Genomic DNA, 12,488 nt, shown 5'->3' with positions numbered 1-12,488 from the left:
GTCATGTTTACATAATGTTTATATAACTCCTATTGTTATTTGTATCTTACTTTCCCCTGTTGTTTCTTGCATGAAAGACACATGAAAGACACACTTTCTGATTTTGCACTGTTGGACAAAATGACAACACAAGTATACAAAGAATTTCAAAGAAAGCAAATAGAGAACTAACATTTACTTGTTAAAGTGGCAACAGGAAAACTCAACTCTGTGCCTAAAAGTAATGGGTCTGCCAGTGTAAAAGCATGTTTTAAAGGCCTGTGTTTTCTCATTGTGTGCGAGTGTGTTTACAAGGGTCTGTAGCGATTCTCTGTTTGCAGTTCTTTCATTCACAAGGACATTTTATCATGAGAGCCCCTGTTTTATGGCTGGCACAGAGTCGGGAAACAGCAGGAACACACATACACGGAGACAATGCTTTTGTCACTCTCTTGTGGAATGTAGCAGGCCATTACTATGCAAATGAGCAAATAGCTACCCTTGTAAACTACTGTGTGTGTTTACATGAGTGTGTGAGGAGCAAAGATATATATAAGAGTGTAAAAAACATACAGACAAGACAGGGCTCAGTGTAAAGAGAGCCTCCAGGTGAGACAAAGACTTAATATATTTTCCAATCATCTATTTTAATTTCTCTACTTCAGCAGGGATATGCAGCTGTCCCATCCCAGGTGTTTTCTATGCATTAAGCCCCACTAGAGATCAGTATAGTTTCTTCTTTTCTTAAACTCTTCAACAAGGAATGAATCCAATTTGCAAGCAGTTTCGGAATCTAGTGAGAGAAATCTACTTGTTCCAGAAATCACAATCAAATATTAATATTCAGCCAGCTCCAGCTTCCAGGCCACTCATTTCTGTGTCACATCCAAAAATGACCAATGTTAAGCACCCAGGAGACCAGTCAGGCTCAGACCCAGCTGATAAAGATGGAGGAAGTGTTGGTCTCTATTCACTGTCAAAACTAAGCACTGACACATGCTACCAGCAACTCAACACTTTCAAACTCTCAACAGTAAATTCAGCCATCATGACAGAGTTTTTGAGGGGTTCTTCTTCAGCTTTCTGGTTATTGTGGAGGCTGTAGTTAGCGTTCACACACACCAAATAAAGTGCTGCGGGAATGAGTCCTAAAACCCGCAAAAAAGCTTACATTTTAGCACTTCCAGTTCCCTTGTCCTGAAGTTTATGGGTTTCTCTGAATATCTGAAATAAGGTCTGTGGTTTTAGTACAATCTCAAGACGACATTTTCATGTTTTATTCTACAACATAAAATACGTCAGTAAATAACCCAGTTGTGCTTTTTAAGCTTTAATGTGTCTTTGATTGCATATATAAAATACTAGTTATGGGACCCACAACTGCCAACGTTTGCCAGTTTTTATCTGTCTCTGTTTTGTCTACCAAGATAAAGTATCATGGCAGATCTTGTCATTCACTAATTTCAAGTGATGATCAAAGTGACAGATTTGCGCTTTTGTAAATCAAGTGCACACTGGGTACAGCCCTGCACACAACTAATGGGCAGGGAAATGGATTTAAGATCAATGAGTGAGCAGTTCACTGCCTTGGAAGTCGGGGGTAGCTAGAAGGCGAGTATACTGTACAGCATATTATCTAACAAAGAGGGACCATATATATTTTGTACAAGGCCATAGAAAGTGTAGAGCATTTGGCTTTCTGTGGTCGTTGACAGTCCTCAGGGATTAAAGCCTTGTTATTAATGCCTGACTCTAATGCCTCACAAAAGCACCAGTCAAACGGGGATTCAAACGTGACTACTATAATTAACAATATCTGTTTTAAGGGTAATTAACATATTACTGACATATAAATAGAACTTATGGTTCCATTTCTACCATTGCCAGCAAAATATGTAATATTTTCTATTTAAAGAAGACACAGAGGAGTATACTGAAGAAAAAACTGGGCCAAAAAACATGTAAAAAAAAACTGACAGCTCATCTCAAGCACAGTAATAAAAGCTCTCTTTGAAATACAGCTTCTTTTATTATACTGTTTTATTACAGCAGCATGTCCTGTCCAATCCAATCCAATGAAACAGAACCATAATCAAGAAAGGACTAGAATTGAACATGTTAACCTCTGTCTTTGTACTCTTATACCATCCAACTGTTCTCCACAGCAACAGCTGGGGTTGGTTTGTGAGGGAGTTTATTAACTATTCGGTTTAAAACTACTTTTAGCAAACATTTATGTTTTGTCTCGTCTGCTGCTGCTTCTCCTTTAACCTCCAATTAAAGCAGACAAAGCCTGATGATGAGGCGCACTTCACACCAAGATCGTCACATGTAGTTTCCTTGTGTGCGTGTGTTTGTGCTTTTTTCAGCCTGGTGATGGAGAATGTCAGTAAATACGGGTCAAGAGGCTTTACAGTACATTTTTCCCATTCAGTCATCTCCTACATGTTATATGCTTCTATGAATATCAAGCCTATCTTTTTTGGTGTCATACAGTCCAGAAGTTATCCCAGGTGTGCTGTGCTGTGTTCTCACTCCTCCAGCTTTATTGACTGGTCTTTGTTTCTACATACTATAAAATTAATTGTGATGGAAGTAGAGATTGGTAATGGAAAGGAAGGGCAGCATGATGCCAGCTGTAGAACAAGGATAATGATACAATAATATACAACAATAGAAGTTTTTCTTTTTTCTTTGTGTTTCTGCCTTGATACCTTTTGATGCAGCATTTATCCAAAAGGCTGTGGTGCTTGTTATTCCTTTACCAGCTGCAGTATGAATTTAAAATGTGAGGTTGTTGACAGTGTCTTATAACATAAACATAATCCACATCACGTGTAGGCTTGAAAGGTGATTCTGACTGTTTAATTGTTTAATGTTCAGCTGTGGACAAATGGACTGTGGGCAATCTTTACTATTCCATGTATTACACATTCTGGCAGTTCTGCCTTCGTATACTTCAGTAGTGTGGTGTTTTGTGTCAGTGTTCTACCTTGACAAAACTGCTGCAGTGAGATCATATACTGTGTTCTTGTCATGTGCCAGTATACCCCCCTTCACTGCTAATTTTCTCTGGTCCATTGTTACATTCGACAAAGTTCCTCAGGTAACATATCAGACACTAATTAGATAGCTTGCAAGTTGCTAGCAGAATTAAAACAAGCCTCTTATCCGATTTCAGTCAAAACGGTGCAAAACAAATTTCGACATGCTGACACATCTTTTCATTCTTTCTGACCCACTTTGATGAACAGCGATCTACTGTATTTGCAAACACAGCACACTGGGCCTAGAGAGCTGTAATTGGAGGAACTGTCAAGCCAGTCGAGAGGAAGGCTGACGTTGTCTTCAAACAACAATTTAGCGTCGCTCTTCCAGACAGATGCGGTTGAACACCTGTCAGAGGAAAACTGTTCATTTGATGTGAATGCTTTCTGCAGTGTGTTAAAAGCTACTGCTATTCACATGCACACCAATTTGGTACTGCTGTTGCCTGGAGTTATGGAAAGCAAGGAGATAGCTAACTGTTATGGTTGTCTTATTTCACAACCATGTGAACATTCCTTCGGTCTATGTTTCTCTTGCAATTATACAAACTCGTAGTGATAGAGGTCTAAAGGCTAGAAAAACACCTGGCAACTGTTTGAATCAGCAAATTGTCTGGGAAATTTGGAATGTGCTTTCCATGGAAAAATGATGATCAAAAGGACACACACACGCATGCACGCACGCACACACCACACACACACACACACACACACACACACACACACACAGGCACCTTTGCTACAGCCACACTTCTGCTACTTAATCCACTTAATGTACCTGACAATGCACCTGAACTGAATCAGTGTTATCACCTTCTACACACACCCACATCCACATGCATACAGAGCACAAAGACCATTGTCAGGGCAGTTGTCGGACGTCAACAAAAATTAGCACACAGAGCAGTTTCTGGGCTTCATTAGCATCCAGAGCTTCTATAATTAAATGTGTGTGAGTGGCTCCTACGTCAGATGACATCAAGTACTCAGAGCTTTTAATACTCATTGCTTTAATAAGACTATCCATTTCATCTGATAACTGATAACTGTATCTGATAACAACACTTGCACCAACAGCATTTCTCTGTTGGTTGCTCTGACAGTAGCTTTGTCTGACTTTGCAGTTAACAGTCAATTAGTTTTAATCTTATGTATAACACCATCAAAAGGGGTGTGTACGTTAAATACACAAAACAGAATTCTTTAGAACTGCAGCCATATTTTGGTTGGTTATATTTTGGTTACCCACTAACATCTTCTGTCATATTATCTGAATTACTGCTCCTCAGGCTTTGATACTGTTGCTTCACTTAAAACATGACACCTTTAGTGCATCCTCTTTAAGGAAGGAAGCCTCTAGTTATAATCAGCTAATGCAAGACATATTAGGTCACATCTCATATTTAGACTGAAGATGTAAACCTTAATTATACATTTACTTGACTGACAGGACATATTTCACCTATTCTCTCCTTTTTTGAATGTTTTTTTAGTCCATCAAGGTAATTTAAATAGTAACAACAAACAGAGTTCAACTGTTCAATATTAGTGAACTGTAGAAATTGACTTTTTATTTCCTGTCTTAAGTGTGTACACATAAAAACCTGTTGGAATGTGGATAGATTCCTACAAGTACCTACCAATAACTGAGAGTCCTCCAGTACAACTCTAGTTGTGTAAACCAAGATTCTCTAATCTTTCATTCCAAGTTTGAGTGTTTACATGACATTTGAGAAATAATGTGACTGCAGAGACCCAGCTGGACCTGTCAAGTCAACTAAATAAACTGTCCCTCATCGAAAGAAATGAAGAAAAATATCCATGTTTCCAGCCAAATTGAAGCTGCCCTCACTCAGCTTAATAAACACATTAGGCCTTCATCCAAGCCTTAATTTGGAATGACACACTAAAATACTTGTTCATTCAGGCTTTTCTGGTCATCTCAGGAGCACTGCTATACTTAGATCCATCCTGAGTTTCAGCGATACAGAGGATTACATGCTTTTATCTCTTCTTGCTTTAACTGCTGCAGTGGCCTATTTGTTTGCCTTAACCAAAAAGAGAATGCCTCCAGTGTGATGAGAGTGCTAAAGCAAAACTTTTACCTACAACAAAGACAGAGGCCAAATATCTCCCTCTCCTCACTGATGGCTTCACTGATTTTTGTAGTGATTATGTGCAAATGTTTCCCTGGCCTGGCTCTGGGTTATCTCACTGAACTTTTGACTGCTTAACAGTCTACATACTGCATGACTGACCTGACTGTGACTGTGTCCAAGCTAAAGACTAAAGGTGACTGGGCTTTTGCCATCATGGCTCTGTGGCTTTGAAGCAGCCCACTTCAACAACAGAGTCGAAATCTTCTTCCATAAAGCTCATTCTGACACTTACACCATGATATAATCTATAATTTTTGTTTACTCATTTGATATTTGTGTTACCTTTATTTTGTCCTCCTCTTTTATCATTTGCTGTTTTATTTTTATCACTGCTCTCCTTCATCCTGATCTTGACCTTTTATTTCTTAGCACTACAAATGTTGCCTCTCACAGTCCTCTAGATGGAATGTTGATGTGGGTGAAAGGACTGGAAAGTACAAGTAAGTGGACCTTGAGTTAATCATAGGCCACAGTGAAAGTCGGTAGCTAGGTGGAGCTGATTTTGAATTTTTCCACATTCAGATAGCCTGTGGTAAGTGCACCACAGTTCAGTTGTGAGAGTTTACAATGTTTTTGTCCCCATATTCCTCCAGGAGGGTCCACCAATGACACATTATGATTAAACTTAGATTAGGGACAGTTAGGTTAGAGTCAGGACCACCCTGGGATTTGTATTCAGCATGAAACACAGTGTTGCCTTGTTGTACTTTGGAGAGCTGCCCATTATGGTCACAATAAATACATCCTGGTACATGTAGGTACTGTGGGACAGACTTTCTGTGCAAGTTTCCCAGGTGTAATTAAGTATATTTTACATGCACACTCATATTCCACTATTATACAGAATATGATATGAACCCAGAATTTGATATGGGTCATCTAAACAGCATTTTCCATTTAAATATTCTGAATTTGGCCTTCTGCTGAATTCAGCATTTTCTGTTGAAAGACGTGAGATATGCCAATATTAAACATGAGAAAACAAGTTCAGTAAACTTCAGATATTAAGTTAACTCAACAGACAGTCACTACAGGCAGATCTGCTTTCCTTTTACAGTTCTGATTTTTAAAAAGAAATGAAAAAATGGCTCAGCTACTGAATCTGTTTTGTTTTCATCAGAGTCAGTTGTTCTGTTATAAACATTCAGGGTAGGGACTGAATTAATCCTAACCGTCATCCTGGTTAGCATTGTTTTTTTTACTAGGAAGGGAAAGAACCATGACTTAAATTAATATGTTAAAGATAGATAGTAAGTTTCCATAATGAATGGGTTCTTCATACAGGAAAGGAAACAATGCATGCTGGGAAGTCTAATATAATGTCAATATAATTTCTTTAGAAACTTAATTTAATAAGTTAAGTGAACTCTACAGTTCTTCAGTCATCATCAAGTCAGTTATAATATTGTGTTCTATAGTAGTGTGAAAATAGAAACTAGACATTCTAAATTTACTAAAATTTAAATTAACAATCTTACATATTTATATTAAGCCAGTGAGAAAAGATAAGTTGATTCCAGTTTACTACCATATGATGTCTCACAGTGTATTCACCCAAACACATTCACACTGGTCTCTGCTGCCTGGTAAAGGTTAAAGGAGGATTACAGGAATAACACACAAGTTTGAAAAAAATACTGCTCAGTGGATTGGATGCATACCTAATTTCTGAGTCTTAAGTCAGACTAATAGTAACAGTGAACTCATTATGTGCGAACCAGCCAGCAGCCTACTTTTGGCTCTGGCTCTTTGAGTGATGGGTCGTTAGGTTGTGTGGAGGTCATTTGAGTCAGTGAGGAATGTCTAATGTGAGGACTGACTCAGGCCATGTCCAGTAATATGGATGAAGGACACCAGAGCAGTGTACATTTCTAAGGCACTTCACAATTCTGTGTATGCTGGAAAAACCCAAATTCCTTTAAAGTATAAATCAATGGATCTCAACAAGAGGTCTGAATTACCCACATTAACCAACATTAACAACCAGGGCTATGAATTTGAGTGGTCTGTTCAGGGTTTCCACACTTTAACTGAGAGTTCAATTTCACTACAAATCCTTATTTTACAGAATGAATAAGAGCAACTTATGTTTGATAGAAATCACCCCGAATCAGTTTGTAAATATCTTGGTAATTTTGCCATTTAGTTAAAAGTCATAAAATATATTCCTGTTGCTCTGAATGAGCACTTTCAGTAAAATTAACAATCAAACCTGCTCCATCTTCCTTTAAGAGATTTTGTCTCAAGCACACCTGAACTATTTCATTAGCATTCTTTCAGTGGAGATTTTTGTTCCAGCATACACAAAGTAAAATGTTAGGGTATATTCAAAACACATAAAATGAAAAATATATTAAAATTGTCCATCAAGCTATCAAATGGTCATGGTCAAATGACAAATCAGATTTCAACTCATTACAATCCAAAATTACAGATGTTTTACTAGTCTTAACCTAAACACAGAGAACAGGATTTGAAATATTATTTACACTACTTTTCTAGCAGCCACAGCTGCCCAAATGTAGCTAACCCCACCCATCTGGCTCTCCAAGCAGGTTAAATCCAACACTCAACAGCCTGATTTGCTACTGTTTGCCCCAAACCTGCTACAATGAGTGTTCATGCTGTCCAGTCTGAGAGAACACACATATTTAACAGCTGGGTGGAACCCAATTCTACAGATTCTCATTACCAGCAAATAACTACAACAAGTCAACAAAGCCAAGACATTAGCGAATAATAATTCAGAGACAAGACAAAGCAGGGGAGCGATGGTTGGATTTCTAGTCTGTGATGAATGTGATGTGGGTTAAATAAATGGGTTTGATTTTATCTGACTGATGCAAGAGATGAGGAGACCTGGACATAATTTTAAAAAATCTCTTGAGAAAAAAACTTAGCCTCTTTTAATTAGATACTACCATCACGGAATCATGGAATGTGGAGATGGAGTCAGTGAAGAAAGAGAGAGAGAGAGAGAGAGAGAGAGAGAGAGAGAGAGAGTTGAAAAAGACAAGAAAATCAGTCGGAACGGATCAACATCAGTCCATTCAGCTACAGTCTCTCTGTAGTCCCCTCACTTTCTCTGTGCTGAAAAAACCGCAGTGAGTGAAACACAAATCTAACACCATTTCTGTTTCAAGCTTTTTTTTTTACTGATAACATCTAAGATATTATTCTCATCAAGCCATAATATTTCCTTCAGTCATCCTGCATTTACTTTTGCAGATTTGTGATAACAGGACTCAAAATTAAATTAATCTTTTTCTCTCGGCAGAATGACTTGTCTAACGAAAGATCACTAAACCTTACAACAGAAAACATACAATCTAGAGGTAAAGTTGTTTTTACAGCGGTTAGAGAATTTGAGGTGTCGCAGGTCTTTTCTTAACCCTCAGTTTGAATGAGAGTTCACAGACGACGGCAGCATTCAGACCTATCCACGCGTATTTTTAAGACTAAGTGTACACAGCAGAGGTAAGTAATTAAATAGACCTATCAAATATGATAACTTCCACGCAAGTTACCGTTTTGAACTCGACGTTAAAAGAACGATAATGTGTGGCCCGCGAGATTCTAACTTTCACCTTTTACTGACGAATGAAGGATAAATGAGGAATTCATAAAGGTGGTTGTTTCTACAAACGGTATGAACGGCGAATGAATAAAGAAAAATATGGAATAAAGTTGCTAACTAGCTTAGTGCCAGTTTTTTCCCTCACTTTGAAATATCCAAACTCAGTGTCCGCGTGCGCTCTGTCACCACCGTGCCCGCGACAGGCTGTTAAAAACTAAATGAATTACGCATCTTCAACAAGAACAGCTTCTAAATGACCAGGATTTCGACCACAGTGGTAACAACATTAAAAAAATAATGTCAAGACATCTCTGAACAGTTGTGCCATGTGGTGCCAAACCGCTGTAGGGACAGTAAAATCAGAGCCAGTGCCACTTACCGCTGTGTGCCGAGGATGGAGCTTCAACAAGAACTGCCAACAGTGAATCCAGCGGAGACTGACTGCTGCTCCCTCGGTCTGTCCCTTCTCTCCCGTCCTCACTCTGCCTCTGCCGCGCTCTCTCCCTCTCTCCCTACGGCGCGCGCGCTCTCTCTCTCTCCCTACTTCGCTCTACCAAACGGCCGTTCCACAGGCCCCCCCACCCCCACCAAATCAACAAATTGAGTAGTTGAAATGGCCGCTGATTGGTCATTACAGTGCTGTCGGCGATTAAAGGGACACACGCAAGCTCACGTGCACAGGAACGCACAATCAGTCACAGGCTCAGTCTTCATCCCAGCTCCACCCAACAGACACGTTTCAATCAGACTTTCTTTTCAAAGGACAACTGACTGCTTTCTTAAAGGAGAACTGGGTTATCTGAAGACTTTTCAGCAACAAGAACACATGAAATGTGGCGTTTCTGATTGGGCTTTAATAAGCTTGCAGCCTGCAGGTGTCACAGCTGAATGTGGCTGTTCTAGCCTGGAGAATTTTCTTGGAGGCAGAATGTCACCCTAAAAGTGATACAGACTTACAGTGCTCTGGATGAAGCACATGGTTTTGTACTACCTGATTAGAGTACCTCTAAATATCCTCCAGCTCACTGTTGGTATTTTGAAACTTAAATCTGCACAAATCATTATTTTTTTGTTTACAATGGACCAAAGGAATATCTGTACTTTTAATACTTAAGAAAGTTGCCACACAAACCTGCAGGTTATAGCTATTGCATACAACTATTCTGTTCCTGTTGGCTTTTTCAGACACTGTTTTATTCAAATTGTACTTTCTGGAAGCAGTGTGTTTGTGCAGACTAAAATGTGATAATACAGGTTTGAAGGTAGCTGGACGTCATGAAGCCTGCAGCGGCCTGTTTAGAGTGAACGCTGCATTGATCTGAAACAACGTTATGTCCAGTTTTATATGAGGTTTCAGTTCCAGTAATTGCTCTTAATCAGCCCCTTGAGTCAGATAGCATTAGCTTTACAGATTCTACCTCTGCAAGTGTCACTGACCTTTTGTGCTAGAAATGAACATTAAAGTTAACTGCCCTGTATTGCAGCAAACTAAAACTGGCCACTTGAAATCAGACCTGTATAAACTACATTATTATAGCCTATAGGTGAGAGATGTGACAAGACGTCTCCTGGTGTAAAAGAGCCACCATGTTTCACACTGGAGTTAAACAAGCATCAGCCCTCAGATGATCTGTGTAGTCTGATTCTGATCCTACATCACCTGCACTGATGACAAGATTTGTATTTTTGTGGTTCATTTCTCTTGGTATCTTTGTTGGGGTGTTCAGCTTTTCTCAGGTAACAGCCTCTGGAGGGTCTGTTCACTGCTGTGATGTAGCTGCTCTTATTAAGGATTATTCAGACACCCGCTGATACAACTGATAATCACACAAAAATACCCCTTTAATTTACGAACTATCCTGCCTCACAAAATTTACATAGCTTTTATTTGGGTACATTTTAGGTTGGCACATGCTTCTGAACTACATGCAGGATTTTCTTATTTCTTTTTCAGTTCTCACCAGTTGTTCAGTCAGACCTTTATTGAATCCTAAAGAGCAGTTGGGTTGTAAGCAATAGCACAGAAAATTGGCAAATAAAACATCAAACAAAGACACAGAAAAAAAAACATAATCACTTAAAATTCTGTCCGGAAATGGATTGGCAAGATCCTTGAAAGTATCAATTTAGTAATTTAACTCCCGGGGGAATAAAAAAAATATTTGTAGGAAAAAGTTTTGCAGAATTTGAGCATGGAATTTCTTTCTTCATCTTTGGGAACAGTATACTGTATGTATGTATAGTATAGTATGTATCTGACAAATGTGATGTCAAAGGTCCACTTATTAGCTTTTAGAGCTGCAGAACATATCTCATGGTCTGCTTTCAGCTTCAGTTTTCTTTTTGCAGAATGAGCAGTCAGTGTGAGATGAGGTTGAAGGCTCCAGAAACTAGTGAGAGGACCTCTCAGCTTTTCAGGTTCATGTAAAGTTGAACTGTATCTTTTGCTCCTAAAATGGTATACCAGTGTTTGTACCTCTGCCATTTCAAACTTTGAACATTTATGCAACCCAGGTGATCAAATGGTACTTTCAAAAATATGTCACATTAAAATTTCCCTTGACACTATTATCTCCCACTGTTCGCCTGGAGAAGGTGTAGACAGCCATTTCACCAAGATAATATGAACACTATGCTCTATGTTAATGACTTTGCAGGGCACACATCTGCTCTCATGGTACATCTGTGAGAAATGGACTTTTAAGAGCAGAAAATGTATTCCCCTACCTGTATTTGTGAGTATGTACTGAGCATCTGAATGTAGATCAGCACACTCATTAAAGTCTAAATGGATGGTATGCTTCCTCTAAAACTGTCTGACACTTAGAATCTCCCTTTGCCGTTTGATGCTGTTGGCACAAATTACCAACTAACAAATCACAGGAAAAAACAATACTGTGGCTCAAACTGTTCATACTGCATGTGTTATCTGTGTTTTGATTAGAGTTCTATCTCTGCCATCCAAGCTTGCCAGTTGGCTCACTTACACTGTGAGTAAGTGCTTTAACTCAACCACTGACATTACTTTTGCTTCATGAGCAGCTTTGACTCTGGACCTGTGTTGTTTTAGTGCTTTCAGCCTTTCTCAAAGAAGGGCCTTCAGCGCGTTATATTTTCATATTATTATCATAGCCAAGAATATTTGATTTTTGTGGTGGGATCTGTAAAACATTCCAATTATATGTGTGTCCTTCCAGATGTTTAGTTAAAGGCTTTGATAAAAACACAAGTCAAAGACAAAAAGGTATGTAAATGTCACTGAAACAATACAAACATCTGGTTTGTATGCCTTCCTGCCTTCCTGCAATTTACAGCTTCAGTAGTAAATTGTGGAATTACGAACTCCTTCATTCAAAGAAAAACTAAAATACAACTAACCCAACTGACCCCTCTGCAACACTTTTTAATGCACTGGTACCACTTTACCCTTCATCTTTCAATGTCAACGGTGGTCCAGTAGATTTACAATGTTCTCTGCTGTGTTGAATATTGATGCGCACATGAAGCAGACTGCAAACCCTTGTCTGCTGGTGTGAGAGTGCACTGTATTAAACCACACCACAATCTTTGCCTAAAATCAATCAAGTGCTGTGAATGTGTAAATGCAATGAAAACCAGCATCTTTCCCCAACCTTAACCAAAGCACTTCTATTGCCTAAACCTAACCACAAATCCTGGTGTGATGTCATATGACGGTCGTGCGCTTTGAGCACCCTCCATCCACCT

At 39.0% G+C, this 12,488-nt stretch overlaps 1 protein-coding gene across 1 annotated transcript in view; it reads right to left on the bottom strand.

The window, feature by feature from the left end:
* Nucleotides 1–9,327, bottom strand: part of LOC108885330 (cadherin-6-like) — a 67,280-nt gene extending 57,953 nt beyond the window's left edge. The window contains 1 exon segment of the mRNA XM_018679629.2: nt 9,142–9,327. The gene's annotated coding sequence lies outside the window, so the exon portion shown is untranslated.
* Nucleotides 9,328–12,488: the final 3,161 nt, after the last annotated feature.

The sequence above is a fragment of the Lates calcarifer genome, linkage group LG4 (genome assembly GCF_001640805.2).
Source record: "Lates calcarifer isolate ASB-BC8 linkage group LG4, TLL_Latcal_v3, whole genome shotgun sequence".
Lineage (NCBI taxonomy): Eukaryota > Metazoa > Chordata > Actinopteri > Centropomidae > Lates > Lates calcarifer.
Note: the sequence above shows the minus strand (reverse complement) of the source record. Positions and strands in the feature narration are given on the sequence as shown.